Source organism: Rhinopithecus bieti, unplaced genomic scaffold (genome assembly GCF_001698545.2).
Source record: "Rhinopithecus bieti isolate Rb0 unplaced genomic scaffold, ASM169854v2 scaffold_12928, whole genome shotgun sequence".
In the NCBI taxonomy this organism is placed as follows: Eukaryota; Metazoa; Chordata; class Mammalia; order Primates; family Cercopithecidae; genus Rhinopithecus; species Rhinopithecus bieti.
In genome coordinates, this window is record NW_016807614.1 from 11,590 (window position 1) to 25,672 (window position 14,083).

The 14,083-nt window shown below is 43.5% G+C and overlaps 2 pseudogenes across 1 annotated transcript in view; both read left to right on the forward strand.

Moving 5' to 3' along the window:
* LOC108536247 (importin subunit alpha-1-like) overlaps positions 1–8,988 on the forward strand; it is a 10,824-nt pseudogene extending 1,836 nt beyond the window's left edge. The window contains exons 3-9 of the transcript XR_001887467.1: positions 2,921–3,189; positions 3,450–3,546; positions 3,650–3,920; positions 4,292–4,530; positions 4,781–4,962; positions 6,676–6,825; positions 8,646–8,988. The product of XR_001887467.1 is annotated as an importin subunit alpha-1-like (transcript). The remainder of the gene's footprint in view (positions 1–2,920; positions 3,190–3,449; positions 3,547–3,649; positions 3,921–4,291; positions 4,531–4,780; positions 4,963–6,675; positions 6,826–8,645) is intronic.
* Positions 8,989–10,967: 1,979 nt separating this feature from the next.
* LOC108536239 (MICOS complex subunit MIC10 pseudogene) lies at positions 10,968–12,762 on the forward strand (annotated as a pseudogene).
* The last annotated feature ends 1,321 nt before the right edge of the window (positions 12,763–14,083 follow it).

The window sequence follows — 14,083 nt, forward strand, 5'->3', positions numbered from 1 at the left end:
CCTCTAAATTGCTAAAATTTCTTTTTTTTTTTTTTTTTTTTTTTTTTTTTTTCTTTTTTTTGAGACAAAGCCTCACTCTGTCATTGAGGCTGGAGTGCAATGGTGCCATCTTGGCTCACTGTAACCTCTGCCTCCCGGATTCAAGTAATACTTGTGCCTCAACCTCCCGATTAGCTGGGATTATAGGCACACACCACCATGCCCAATTAATTTTCTTTTTTTTTTAGTAGAGACGGGGTTTCGCCATGTTGGCCAGGCTGGTGTCAAGCTCCTGACCTCAGGTGATCCGCCCACCTCGGCCTCCCAAAATTCTGGGATTACAGGTATGAACCACTGCGCGCAGCCACATTATGCTTCCTTTAGCCTTTTAGCACTCCACGTTTATCTTTTTTTTTTTTTTAATTAAATACTACCTATGTTCTATTTCTAGGATACTAACACTAATAGAGGTGAGTAATATTCAAAGCTCATCTTCTCCTTATAGCACTCCTTAGCCTAGCAGGAAAGACACTCCTTTCCCAGGATTCTCTAGCGCCCTGGTTCTGTACCCAAAATGGGGAGTAAATGCTGTGTAGCCCATCTATTTACCACTTGTTTTACGCTGTTTGTCTGCTTGTCACATTTCCTCTGTGAGGCATCAAGCTCCTGGAGAGACAGGGGTGCTGTCTTTTTAAATTACGGGTAGCACTGGTTCTCAAACCTCCTTTCTACTGTGATTCACAACATAAAACTTTTTTTTTTTATAGGGTGCAGGGGATGGGACTTGCTCTGCTGCCCAGGCTGGAGTGCAGTGACGTGATCTCAGCTCACTGCAGCCTCTGCCTCCTGGATTCAAGCGATTCTCCTGCCACCTCCTCCTGAGTAGCTGGGATTACAGGGGCCCGCCACCATGCCTGGCTAATTTTTGCATTTGTAGTAGAGATGGGGATTCACCATGTTTCCCAGTCTGGTCTCGAATGCCTGACCTCAGGTGATCCACCCACCTCGGCCTCCCAAAGTGCTGGGATTACAGGTGTGAGCCACTGAGCCTGGCCACACATAACACATTTATATTTGCAACAACACTCAACCGTGGGCATACATAGATTATAAAATTAGATATGAAAATCCTCAGAATGTTGCTTATAACTTCATGTCTTTCTCTCTCAAAGTATATCTGAATGCAAGTGATTGAGATTAATGTAGGAATAATCTTCAGTTTGCTCTTTTTTTTTTTTTTTTTTTGAGACAAGGTCTTGCATGGTGACAGGCGCACACCACCGTGCCTGGATAATTTTTTTTTAAATTTTTTTGTAGGGTGGGGAGGTCTCATTATGTTGCTCAGGCTGGTCTCGAACTCCTGAGCTCAACCCATCCTCCCTCCTGAGCCTCCCAAAGTGCTAGGATTACAGGTGTGAGACACCGTGCCTGGCCTTCTAGTTCGTTTTTTAAATTGTTCAAAGCTGCCTTTTTTAGCAACAAAACACTTGGATATTCCATAACTTGAGACTCCAGTGAGTCCTGACACCAAGTTTGGAAACTGTTCTACATATAAAATAATGAATATTTAACAGGCAAAATTAAATGTAGGGCTAAATTTTTAGTAGCTGGCTATAAGCCCAACAATGTTTATACTTGCCTTCACAGTGGTAAGTGTAGATTTTATTGTTTGTATTTAATCTTAATGATAAGGTGCAAAATTTCATTTTTCTTCTAGGGCACTGTAAATTGGTCTGTTGATGACATTGTCAAAGGTGTAAATAGCAGCAATGTGGAAAATCAACTCCAAGCTACTCCAGCTGCCAGGTAAGTCTGTCTGTGATAGCATGGGTAACCTAACAAATTCGTGTTTTTAGATTTTTTGGGGGGTAGGCAGGAATGGACAGACAGCGTAAGGAAAGATTAGGTCAGCCAGCCATAAGCCAAATAGTTTCTTATTTATTAATTTTTTTGAGAGGGCAGCCTTGCTATTCCCAGGCTGGTCCCGAATGCCTGGGTTCAAGCAATTCTCTCACCTCAGCCTCCTGAAGTGCTGGGATTACAGGTGTGTGCCATTGCACCTGCCCATAAAGTTTTTATCAAAGTAATGTTTCAAGTCACTGGCAGGGAAAGGAAGAAATAAATAGTAAGTGGGATTGAGACATGCATTTAGAATGATAGATCCATTTAGGAGGTAAGTATAATTTGACCTTTGCCTCCCATCATACACAGATAGTTATGATATAATAGAAAGGATTAATAATTTTTATAGCTTGACAGAACAAATTTCAATGGTAAATGATTAAAAAGTTCTAGGCTGGGCGCAGTGACTCATGCCTATAATCCCAGCACTTTGCGAGGCCAAAGGGTGGGTTACTTGAGCCCAGGAGTTTGAGACCAGCCTGGGCAACCTGGTGAGACCCCGTCTCTATGAAAAATAAAAAAAATTACCCGGGTGTGGTGGTACACACTTGTAGTCCCAGCTACTAAGGAGGCTGAGGTGGGAGGATCACTTGAGCCCAGGAGGTCGAGGCTGCAGTGAGCTGTGATCGTGGCACTGCACTCTAGCCTGGGTGGAGTGAGATCCTGTCTCAAAAAAGCAAAAAGTGCTTAACCACAACTATCAGGGAGAACAAATTCAATTAATAATGAGAGTATAACCCTGTCAGATTGTCAAAAGTTTTTTTAAAAAGTGACAGGATCTGTAGAAGAGTTCTGCAGGGCTGCAGAGGAGGGTAATCAACATTAATTTTAGGAAAAATGATAGTTAATTATACCACATACATAGTACTGTACATGTAATCTGTTCAGCTTCTCTCAGTTTCCAGAATGTCTCAGCATTTAGTGATTTACTTAAAAGGTTGTCTGAAGTTCTAAACTCTTGAATTGTATTTTAAATTGGTTTTTACACAAACTCCTTTTCTTAATCACTTTCAACTTTTTTCTTTTTGTTCCCCTTTAGGAAACTACTTTCTAGAGGAAAACAGCCCTCCATAGTAGACAGCATAATTGGGCTGGTTTGATTCCAAAATTTGTGTCCTTCTTGGGCAGAACTGATTGTAGTCCCATTCAGTTGAGTCTGCTTGGGCACTCACAAACATTGTTCTGGGACATCCAGAACAGACCAAGGCTGTGGTAGATGGAGGTGCCATCCCAGCTTCAATCTCTCGTTGGCATCTCCCAATGCTCACATCCAGTGAACAAGCCGTCTGGGCTCTAGAAACCATTGCAGTACTTGGACTTGACGTTCTTTTTGACTGAATGTATCTAAGCGTAATGAGTTGGAAGAAAGGCCCTTGTTATAAGTAATAGCGACTTCGTCAAGTTTGAGCTTGCTTTCAAGCCGTTATTAGGAATGAAAGTGTCGTCTTTACAAAGGCAGCAGAGGGGTCATCTAAAGTACGTTTGGGAGTTTTTGCTGGTGCATTCAGATCAACTGACGTTGATGGTGTTGGACAGGTAATAAAATTAATCTTGCCTTTTTTTTTCAGGTGACGGCTCAGTGTTCCTTAGACTTGGTTATTAAGTATTGGTGCAGTTGACCCACTGTTGGTTCTCCTTGCAGTTCCTGATATGTCATCTTAAGCAGTAAGTTACTAACATGAATAAAGTTACTCCACTTCTTCATTCTAATTTTCCCCCCATCTTCTCAAAAGACAGAAACTCTCATTGCCTATTTTATTTCCCCTAGTGTGGCTACTTACGTAATCTTACCTGGACCACGTTTCAAATCTTTGCCGCAACAAGAATTCCTGCCCCCCGATAGATGCTGGTTGGAGCAGATCTTCCTAACCTTAGTTCGGCTCCTGCATCATGGCGAATACCCAGAAGTATTAGCAGATACCTGCTGGGCTATTTCCTACCTTACTGACGGTCTGAATGAACGAATTGACATGGTCGTGGAAACAGGAGTTGTGCCCCAACTTGTGAAGCTTCTAGGAGCTTCTGAATTGCCAATTGTGGTAAATTATTTACTTGTAGATTAGGACATAAGTATAAGAAGCATGGTCAGGGCTGGGCGCGGTGGCTCACGCCTGTATAATCCCGTATAATCCCAGCACTTTGGGAGACTGAGGCAGGTGGATCAGCTGAGGTCAGGAGTTCGAGACCAGCCTGGCCAACATGGTGAAACCCCATCTCTACTAAAAATACAAAGAAATTAACTGGACGTGGTGGCATGCACTTTAATCCCAAGGCAGGAGAATTGCTTGAACCCAGGAGGCGGAGGCTACAGTGAGCCGAGATCATGCCATTGCACTCCTGCCTGGGTACAGAATTTCTGAAGTGCTGAGAAAAAATAAGGTAACCAGCATCAACAATTTTTCCTTTTCAGACTCCTGCCTTAAGAGCCATAGGGAATATTGTCACTGGTACAGATGAACAGACTCAGGTTGTGACTGATGCAGGAGCACTCGCTGTCTTTCCCAGCCTGCTCACCAACCCCAAAACTAACATTCAGAAGGAAGCTACATGGACAATGTCAAACATCACAGCTGGTCATCAGGACCAGATACAGTAAGTTGTGAATCATGGATTAGTCCCATTCCATTCCTTGTTAGTGTTCTCTCTAAGGTAATTAAGTCTTAGGATTTAATCAAGTTATTTTTTAGTATTTATAGAAAGCTGTGCTTGATAAGCTTCTTCATGTGCAAGAATCTTGGGTTCTACTTGGAGTCCTTTGCTGAAAAATACCCAGGAACCCCTTTCACTTAAGGTTGGATAGAACCTTGGTCCTTTCAGTCATTGTTTTTGTGAAAAAGTACTCTTGGAATCTTATTTGTGCAACTGTTCTGAAATAAAACCATTTCCTTATGTTGAATAGGCAGATTTTAAGACACAAAAGGAGGCTGTATGGGCCGTGACCAACTACACTAGTGGTGGAACAGTTGAACAGATTGTGTACCTCGTCCACTGTGGCATAATAGAACCGTTGATGAACCTCTTAACTGCAAAAGATACCAAGATTATTCTATTATCCTGGATGCCATTTCAAATATCTTTCATGTAAGTCCTATCAAGGTGGCTTTGTTTGAATTTGGACTTGATAATAATCAGTTTACTATTTAGACCTGGGAGAGGGCAGCTGTTGTAAGTTTACTCACTAGTAAGCCAAAGATTCGGAAAGCCTGTTTAGGTGGGCCACACCTTTGGTTAAAAATGTGGCAGGCATTATCAAAGATATAAAAGAGATGACAAGTGGATGATGGGACCTGAATCGAAGTCGGGCGCTTATGTGGACTCATCACACCTGTTCACTTGGTTGATTTAATGTCCCAATTTTCTACTGAATTTTGGTGAAATTAAATTTGAATGACTTGGCGCAGTGGCTCATGCCTGTAATCCCAGCACTTTGGGAGGCCAAGGAGGGTGGATCACCTGAGGTCAGGAGTTCGAGACCAGCCTGGCCAACATAGCGAAACCCTGTCTCTACTAAAAATACAAAAATTAGCCAGGCATGGTGGCGGGCACCTATAATTCCAGCTACTCAGGAGGCTGAGGCAGGAGAATTGCTTAAACCCTGGGCGGGGGGATGGAGGTTGCAGTGAGCCAAGATTGCGTCACTTCACCCCAGTCTGGACAAAAGAGTGAAACTGTCTCAAAAAAAAAAAAAAATTCTGAATGACTTAATTATATTTTTCTTCTGGTTCCACCCCTAATTGATCCAAGCATACCAGCATATGGCACTTTATCACAGTGATTGGTGGCAGGTAAGCCCTTCTCATCAACTTTGGATTCTAGAGATTTTTACATATAGAAGTTGAGCCTACAGGCTGGGTGTGCTGGCTCATGCCTGTAATCCCAGCACTTTGGGAGGCCGAGGCAGGTGGATCATGAGGTCAGGAGTTCAAGACCAGCCTGGCCAACATAGTGAGACCCTGACTCTACTAACAATACAAAAAATGAGCCGGATGTGGTGGCAGTCGCCTGTAATTCCAGCTGCTCAGGAGTTGAGGCAGGAGAATCACTTGAACCTGGGAGGCAGAAGTTGCAGTGAGCCAAGATCGTGCCATTGCACTCCAACCTGGGCAACAAGAGTGAAACTCTGTCTCAAAAAAAAAAAAAAATTGAGCCTACAATAATGGATGCTGGCATATCTGTCACTGCGTATAAATAATTTGTCAATATGTGGCCAGTATTTCTTCTTCCCCTCATCTAATCCCCTAAGTTATTTTCAAGTAAATCTGCTATTTCATCTATAGATATTTATGTGTCTCTTAAAAGTTGAAAATTTAAAGAGAAACTAACCTACATACCATTCCATATGCCCAATAAATCCTTAATACCAACACACATTCTGGTCAGACATTTAGTTTAGCACTCCACAGGCCATCTTTGCCTTTGACTCCTTGACTACACCTTGTGATGATAAAGGATTTTTTACAGAACAATAAGCCCCTGTTCCCATAGCAGACCAGTTGGACTGGAATGTAGTGTGTTTTAAAAGTTGCCCACGTGATTTTGATACATAGAAAAGGTTGAGAGCTATTGATTGTAAGATCTTTGGCTCCAGTTGAAGTAGTGCTAAAAGCAGGTATAGATCCAATCACGTTGAGTTTCAACAAAATATAAAATGGACATAAAACTATGATATGCTTGATGAAGGAACTATTAAGGTGCTTATTTCTGCCTGACATATCAAAATTCAAAATTTTCAATGCTTTCTTCATTAAAACATTCAGAGTATACACCAGTAAACTTGGATTTTTTTTTTTTTAGGCTGCTGAGAAACTAGGTGAAACTGAGAAACTTAGTATAATGATTGAAGAATGTGGAGGCTTAGACAAAATTGAAGCTCTACAAAACCATGAAAATGAGTCTGTGTGTAAGGCTTCGTTAAGCTTAATTGAGAAGTATTTCTCTGTAGAGGTGAGTAATGGATGGTAATATTAATAATAACTTGGAAACATCTAAAGTCAAGCCCTTTTTTCCCTCATAATTTTAAAAATGAGCTTCATATCTTTGTTAAATATAGTAAAATATCAGTGTACATAGGACGTAATGTATTTATTTGCCCCTCTGATGTTTGGCTTGATAGTAATAAAATCTTTTTATTTTTTATGTTTTGGTTTCTACAAATTATTTTATTAGAATGTCAGACTCAAAAGGAACTACCAGTAACATGCCTGAAAATGCTATATATGATTTATGCTTGACCCATGATCCCTGCTGTCACTGGATCCAGAGTGTGAACAAGGAAAAAGGAAGTGGAGGTGGGCGGGGACAGCACTAGGCCTGGCTGGCCAGATGTCGGGCCCACAGACCTGGTCCCCATAACCACCAGGATCCTTACAATGTACACATTCCTAATTCAGGCTCAACTCTCCTTTACCCAAGAGTAAATGCCTCAGGACTCAGTCTGAATCATTGTCCGTCTCGGCTTCTTTCACATCCACACTGAATTTGTACTCCTGGTCACGTCCCATGTAAGTGTCACTCATGAAGTACAGAGTGTAGTTGCGGGCACCAGTGGCTGGGGCCACAAAGTCCAACTTCGCCTTGGCCTTCTGCTGCAGGGCCAGCCTCTTGATGGAGATGAGGCTACTGGACTTGGTGTCTCCAATCACCACCCACCAGCCATCTTCACGTTTCTCTGGGAAGAGAGGCACAATGACGGGGCCTGTGACTTCCTCCTCTCGCTGCAGCTGCACCAGCACCATCACTGGCCTGCCACTGCGGATGCTGTCCTTATCTACCACCTCATAAGATAGTTCGATATTAGGGTAGCGGTTACAAAAGCGAGCCACATCTGTAATCTGGTTGTCAGTCAGCTGAAGCAATGCGTTCCATTCTTCATCCTCCATCTCCATAATGTCGAAAACACTCTCCACTCCCTTGTCTGTGCAACGTTTGATATGCTCAGAGGTGAAGTGTGGCAGCTGCTTCAGGTATGAATCCTGGGACCACATGGCTTGAGTGACCATCTGGGCCAGTTCCAAAGCTGCCACAGCAGAGCTGAGCCACCCATAGCAGGAGAGGACATCCACGCGGGCCTGGATAAGCCGGATTGCCTTACTAAGGATTTCCTCCGTATCTGACTGCAACTCAGCACTCAGCTGCATGCGGGACAGGTGAGCCTGCAGGAGCAAGTTGGCCTTGATGTGTGGATCATTGAACTTAGGGTTATTCAGCTTGTGGGGGACCTTCTGAGCCAACTGCCTCAGGAAGTTGTCTTCATGGTGCCAGATGGGAATGTTCTACGTACTCTGCTGCGTTGGAGATGATCTCAGTAAGCCCTCGAACCTTGGTCTTGGCATTGAGGTGAGATTTTAAAAGTCACCAGATTGGTTTCAAATGGATAGCCTTGAGAATCTTAGACTATCTGGAGGGTAAGTTAGTGGGTGTCATTGTAGGAGGTGATAGAGAAGTAGGCCAAACCCACCGCCGTGCTCTGGGCCTAATACAGTCTTTTCCTATTGAAAAGTGACAGTTGGGGAAGAAAAAAATCTCGGCCTGTTTCTGTTACTGTAGTAGCATTCCTTATCCCCGGTCCCCGCAACTCCCCAGGCACTCATGAATTGGCAAAGTTTCAGAGACCCTCCCTCCCCTATCTCAAATACTAGGATATCATACAGGATTAAAGGTATAATATGCAGATCAAGACCTAGAGATTAAATACAGACTTCTAGATAGGCTGCTGCTTGGAATAATTATATTCTTTTTATATTTATTTTTTAGTATATTTCCAGGATGAGGAAGATCAAAACGTGCCGGAAACTACCTCTGAAGGCTACACTTTCCAAGTTGAGGACGGGGCTCCTGGGACCTTTACCTTTTAGATCACGTAGCTGAGGCATACATTTGTTGTGTACCATGTTTGGTATTTTGTCTTATTGTTTCTCTACTAAGAACTCTTTTTAAATGTGGTTTGTTATTGTAGCACTTTTTACACTGAAACTATACTTGAACAGTTCCAACTGTACATACTGTATGAAGCTTGTCCTCTGACTAGGTTTCTTATTTCTATGTGGAATTTCATATCTTGCAGCATCCTGTAAATAAACATTAAAGTCCACCCTTTTCTTTACTTCACCATGCCTGTGTGTGGCTTTCTAATTTGGAGCCTTTAATGTGTCGCTGGTGAAAGGTAACCCATCCAAACTGGTGTGATGAACCAGAGTAGTCCTGGCTGCAGTTTTTACAGAAGAATGAATAACATTTTCCAGAAACCCTCAGCCAGTGTCTCCTTAAGTCTCCTTGGCCAGGGAGATGGGCTAAACACCTTAAATTTAATCACAAATCTCTCCTGGAGCTACAAGCGGAATTCATTCCTCCCAAACTTCAAGGCTGAATGGGATTTCAAGGTCAATCATGGCTGCACACGGGCCTCACCTGGGAAAGTACCCAGTTCTGTTTAGTTGATGAGGGGCACGAGGGTCCACCTTGGGTCCTTTTAAAATGTAATTCCCAAGGGCTCCTGTACAGTGTAGGTTGATAGACACTATTCTTTTTGAGATGGAGTCTCGCTCTGTCGCCCAGGCTGGAGTGCAGTGGCACGATCTTGGCTCATTGCAACCTCTGCCTCCCAGGTTTAAGAGATTCTCTTCCTCAGCCTCCTGAGTAGCTGGGATTACGGGCACCCACCACCACGCCCGGCTCATTTTTGTGTTTTTAGTAGAGATGGGGTTTCACTGTCTTGGCCAGGCTGCTCTTGAACTCCTGACCTCATGATCACCCACCTTGGCCTCCCAAAGTGCTGGAATTATAGGTGTGAGCCACCGCATCCAGCTGATAGCCACCACTCTTAAGGAATGTGCTGTCACTGGAACAGGCAATGGATTCTGAGTAGAAACCACAAAGTGTTAACTACAGTAGTATCACATAAGTCTTTAAGTGAAATGCTCACTGCAACCTCCACCTCCTGGGTTCAAGCAATTCTCCTGCCTCAGCCTCCCGAGTAGCTGGGATTACAGGTGTGTGCCACCACACCCAGCTTATTTTTGTATTTTTAGTAGAGATGGGGCTTCACCATATTGGCCAGGATGGTCTCCATCTCTTGGCCTCATGATCCACTGCCTTGGCCTCCCAAAGTGCTGGGATTACAGGCGTGAGCCACCGTGCTCAGCCAAGACATCTTTTCAAGTCAGTAGTAATATACTGCAACAAGTCTCCATTTACCTTCTTGGCTACAAACACGAGGATTTTCTTCCCCTAGTTCATCAACATGCATATAAATATATTTTGCCTTTTGCAGGTAACAGTTGCATTTTAAAATCCTTCCATGGAATGATGTTTAATCCTTACCTTGTTTAGGTATAGAGCACTGGCTAATACTTATTTGAAGCACCCCCTACAGCCAAGTTGCTAAAATGGGACACTAGGCCGCGTGCGGTGGCTCACGACTGTGATCCCAGCACTTTGGGAGGCTGAGGCAGGCAGATCACTAGAGGTCAGGAGTTTGAGACCAGCCTGGCCAACATGGTGAAACCCTGTCTCTACTTTGAAAAAAAAAAAAAAAAAAAACACTGCCGGGCGCGGTGGCTCAAGCCTGTAATCCCAGCACTTTGGGAGGCCGAGACGGGCGGATGACAAGGTCAAGAGATCAAGACCATCCTGGCTAACCTGGTGAAACCCCGTCTCTACTAAAAAAATACAAAAAACTAGCCGGACGAGGTGGCGGGCGCCTGCAGTCCCAGCTACTCGGGAGGCTGAGACAGGAGAATGGCATAAATCCGGGAGGCGGAGCTTGCAGTGAGCTGAGATCCGGCCACTGCACTCCAGCCTGGGCGACAGAGCAAGACTCTGTCTCACACACACACACACACACACACACACACACACACACCCAAAAATTAGTGGGATGCAGTCGTGGGTGCCTGTAAGCTACTTGGGAGGCCGAGGCAGAAGAATCGCTTGAACCTGGGTGGCGGAGGTTGCAGTGAGCTGAGATCGTGCCATTTCACTCCAGCCTGGGAGACAGAATGAGACCCTGTCTCAAAAACAAAACAAAAACAAACAAACAAAAAAAAAACACAAAAAATAAAATGGAACACTAAACCCCTGTGTTACACATGGTCCTCGTAAGCATAGAGCATGTTGTGTGGAACCATTGATTACTTTCTCAGCTTTTCCTGTACAAAGGCTCCCATAAAGGGAAGGGGGAAGAGACATTAACGGTACAGACGGCCCTTCCTTTCCTACTTACTTGCTCCTCGCTTCCTCTCCCCAACTCGAGTCCCTTCTTGGATACTGAATCCAAAAGTCTTCAGCTTGAGAAAAGGTGATGGGGAAGTAAACCTGGACATCCTAGATTTTTGCTTTAACATGGGAGAGTTTTAATGGCTTCAGAGGGACTGATGTAAAAGGATAGAAAGTGTAAGGTCTGGATTTGTTAAAGGAGGCATGACTCAATAGTGAGGTAATGAGCAGGAGATAGCTGGTTTCCAAAAAAGTTTTTTTTCATATTTTAGATAAAATGCTTAACATGCTAGTTTCCTTGGAGTCGTTAGATCCATAGAGGCATTGGGAGATTTTTATTTAATTTATATGTGGGTAACTTAATATCTTTGAGAATGACAGAATGACTTTATAACCAGCTTGATTTGTAAAAGTCACGATAAAAACATTATGTAGCCACCAACTTCTCCCTCTTGTAGTGTTAACGTCTAAATTGCCAGTGATTTATTAATGTACCAACATTTTTAGTTTCCTAGCAGTTTGAAATCTCTTTCTTTTTTCTTTTTTATTTATTTATTTTTTTTTTGAGACGGAGTCTCGCTCTTGTTGCCCAGGCTGGATAGAGTTCAGTGGCATGATCTTGGCTCACCTCAGCCTCCCGGGCTCAAGCGATTCTCCTGCCTCAGCCTCCCGAGTAGCTGGGACTACAGGCTCCCTCCACCACACTTGACTAATTTTTCTTTTCTTTCTTTTTTTTTTTTTTTGAGACGGAGTCTCGCTCTGTCTCCCACACTGGAGTGCAGTGGCATGATCTCGGCTCACTGTAATCTCCACCTCCCAGGTTCACGCCATTCTCCTGTCTCAGCCTCCCGAGTAGCTGGGACTATAGGCACCCACCACCATGCCCAGCTAATTTTTTGTATTTTTAGTAGAGATGGGGTTTCACCATGTTAGCCAGGATGGTCTCGATCTCCTGATCTCGTGATCCGCCGGCCTCAGCCTCTCAAAGTGTTGGGATTACAGGCGTGAGCCACTGCACCCGCCAATTTTTGTATTTTTAGTGGAGATGGGGTTTCTTTCTTTTCTTTTCTTTTCTTTTTTTCGAGACAGAGTTTCACTCTTGTCGCCCAGACTGGAGTGCAGTGGTGCGATCTTGGCTCACAGCAACCTCCACCTCCCAGGTTAAGCGATTCTCCTGCCTCAGCCTCCCGAGTAGCCAGGATTACAAGTGCCTGCCACCACACCAGGCTAACTTTTGTATTTTTATTAGAGATGGGGTTTTGCCATGTTGGCCAGGCTGGTCTCAAACTCCTGACCTCAAGTGATCCACCCGGCTTGGCCTCCCAAAGTGCTGGGATTACAGGTATGAGCCACCGTGCCCAGCCATCTAGCAGTTTGAAATGTCATTTAAGACTTCGATAGTGTTACAGAGTGTGGGGCCGGCGGAGAGGAAAGCTGGAGGCACGGGTGGTTGGCAGGAAGTGGGACTGGTGCCTGGCAGATGCGGTGGTGAAGATAGGTACTGGTTTTGGATTAGGAATTGTTTTCTCACTTACCTTCTTTGAAAGAATGTGGCCATTAGCCTTCAGTTCTGGCACGGGATTAGGAATGGCTTACTCCAACTGTCAGCATGATTTCCAGGCTCCATGTCTTCTATATGGAAAATATGTCAACGAGCAGGAGCAGTGACTTCACTTGAGAACATCCCAGTGGGAGGACAGGAGAAATCATGTTTACTCCTCAGGAATACTGAAGTGCCCTGGAGTAAGCTGTCCTTCTGTAACAGTGTTATCAGTAATGCTTTAAACTCCAGCACCTGGTTATGTATTTGAAATCAAGTCTGTTTCTTGTTTTGTATTTTCTCTCTGGAAATTGTAAGGAGGTGGTCTTCAATAAATTAAACAAAAAAAGGAAAAAAAAGAAAAAAATACTTTGATAGGCTGGGCATGGTGGCTCACGCTTTTAATCCCAGCACTTTGGGAGGCCGAGGCAGGCAGATCATCTGAGGTCAGGAGTTCAAGACCAGCCTGCCCAACATGGCAAAACCCTGTCTCTACTACAAATACAAAAAATTAACTGGGTGTGGGGGCGGGAGGTGGATGTTGCAGTGAGCCAAGATTGCACCACTGAACTCCAGTCTGGATGACAAGAGCAAGATTCCATCTCAAAAAAAAAAAAAAATTTGATAAATTACATATCTTTACCTATAACTTTCATTTTGTATTTGTTTTGTTGTAAGCAAGAGAGGAGAGGTAATAGTCCTAATATCATCTGGCAATTATCAAAGTAAAAACTGCTAACACTTATTTTGCTTGTTGAAATAATCTTAAAAGATAACATTAAAAGATTGGACATCAGCGTGAAACATTTCACGAAGTATTGATTCTTTCATTGCTATGTTGCATTTTGGCTAAAATAATCAAGCTACTTGATTATTTTAGAACAAAGGAAATCAACATTCTGTTTCCTAATGTTGATTTTTTTTTTCTCTCATCCTCAGTCTTTCTGTGACTGCATCATCACTGAAGAAAAAACTTGGGATAATTTTTTGTTACTGTAAATCCTCACTGTTAAGTAAGATTTTTATTTCAGCATTTGGCCTCTTTAATTGCATAACGGCAGTAAGAGCAAAGTCAGTTTTGTTCATATGAACCATTGGAAACCTTGTCAGATACAGGACCCAAGTTCAGAAGGCCATTAAGACCTGGCTGTCCTTTACCCTCTCCACCCTTGCTGGAGCTTGCCAAAACCCGGTGGACTGATTCTGGAAAGCCCTTGAAACATGTCATTTCATTAATGGTGCTTTCTTTTGGGATTGGGCTGTTGACCTAATTTGTGATGAACAAAACCCGGCCAAATCATGCAGCCTCCCTCTAACTCCCCATGGGAAAGTGTTAGAGAAAAGTGTTTCAGCAACATCACCCATTTAAGTTTCATAACCCCAGCTAATAAAGATGATAAGAAACACCCAAGCTATCAACTAGGGTTTTTTGAGGGCAGAAGTACAATT